We start from the raw sequence: 1,922 nt of genomic DNA on the forward strand, positions 1-1,922 counted from the left end.
CAATGATTTCACTACAAATTCTATTTATTCATTGATATTCAATATTAGTTATTTTTCCCTTGCAATTTATTCCTCTTTGCTCATATTATAACACACATCAAATTGATTTCTTTATTCTTGGTTTTTACTTGTTGGACTTGGGAAAGATGATATAAAGTGTTTTTACCGAACATTGTGATTCAAGCTTGAAAACAAATTGATCAAAATCGGTTCTAATCTGATATTGAAAAATCGAAACTAACTAAAAACCAAAATTCCTTAAAAGTTTGATTTTGGTCTCACTCATTCCTAGATCTTAGCTTGCTGTACTAACCATTTGACACCCCTATCAATCAATGGCTAACTCAAATCTAAGAATGACAAAAACAAGCACACATATGTGCAAGTGTATAGAGAGAGAGAGAGAGAGGAAGCTACATGACCTCTCTTTCTAGCTGTTACATTAGCCACATCAGTTGTCCACATGGCAGGGCACGTGGAAACTTATTTTATGTATCAGTCTTTCTGTTATTAAGTTTTGGTTCTTTCTTTTCATAAAAAGAAATAACCTATAAACATGTAACTTGGAACTTTTAACACTTTTAAATTATTTTTCATTAAATAGAGAGACTTTCGAGCAAATCTGTTGAGCACAACATACACAACCTTTTTTCTTATTACCATTCCAAAATTTCATTGCCTAAAGGTCAGGAATTTAATAATAGGCCGGAAGTCTTTTCCATATCTTCCATTGCCAATGGATCAATATAGCTTCTGGCCAACTGAGGTTTGAATCTGGGACTTCCAAAATTTTGGAAGAAAACCTAAGCCGGAACCCAGCAAGCCAGGCCAGGCCCATTGACTATGTGCCAAGCACCTAAACCCAAGCCCACTAGGCCCAATAGGCCCAATAACAGATAAATTCAAGTAGGAGATTGTAACAACTAACAACAATGGGACCAGCAACACAATAACAACTCATCTTTATCCCAACTCAATGGCGTCAGCTATATGGATCAAAACCAAGCAAACTAAAAGCCAATTTGATACAGATATTTGAAGAACTCAACCCCATAAATTATTCTATAAGGTGATGAAACTCAAGACTATATCAACCCACAAATTTCTTTCATAACCGAAGTGAAATCAACCCCTCATACGACTGATATGGGATTGTAATCTATCATCAGACACAGTCCCAGTCCTCTTTCGTGGGTCCTACAAACTTCTATATGATTAACAACATTATGAGAGGTAAATCCAGTAGCATGTCAGCCAGCCATGTTCTCAAAACTCAAACGGGTTGGTAAAAAATTTCAGTAACCATTAATAATGGAACTGTGCTGCACTGTACGTACGATACTGTGGGTACTAAAAGAAGAGTGAAAGGTTCTTTTCTGTGTTTGCGTTCCTTGAATGAAGGATTCAATCAGAATTCAGATCCATATATATCATGTAAAATGTGACAGTGGGACTTTTGGAGGTGGTGGGACTGGGAGTTGCATTGTTTTCTTCTCTTTCTTGCTTTTCTCTTTGTTGTTTATGTTAATGGTAGGTGGCTTACATCTAGATCCAGTGAATGGAGTGGGAGCTTTTGCACTCATTAAATTCTCCTTCTAGTTAATTCTTAGTCAAAGGAGAGGAGATTGGTTGGGTTTTCTATTTTGCTTTTCCTTCTTTGTTTGTTACCATTATCAGTTAGCCAACCAACTACACCTGGAAGGCCTGACGCACCACAAATTACAAAATGCTAGCTTCTGTCCTTTTTCTGAATTTTTATCTTCATTTCCTTTCTTGCCTCTCTCTCTCAATACTTTATCAAATTAAGTGACCCTTTATACCCCTTTATAAAAAAATAATCTTAGCACCCAGGGAAGGGTACATTATGGTTTTACGAAGTTGAAACTATTTTTCCTTAGCATGGATTTTTTTTTTTTTTTTTT

Source organism: Macadamia integrifolia, chromosome 13 (genome assembly GCF_013358625.1).
Source record: "Macadamia integrifolia cultivar HAES 741 chromosome 13, SCU_Mint_v3, whole genome shotgun sequence".
Classification (NCBI taxonomy): domain Eukaryota; kingdom Viridiplantae; phylum Streptophyta; class Magnoliopsida; order Proteales; family Proteaceae; genus Macadamia; species Macadamia integrifolia.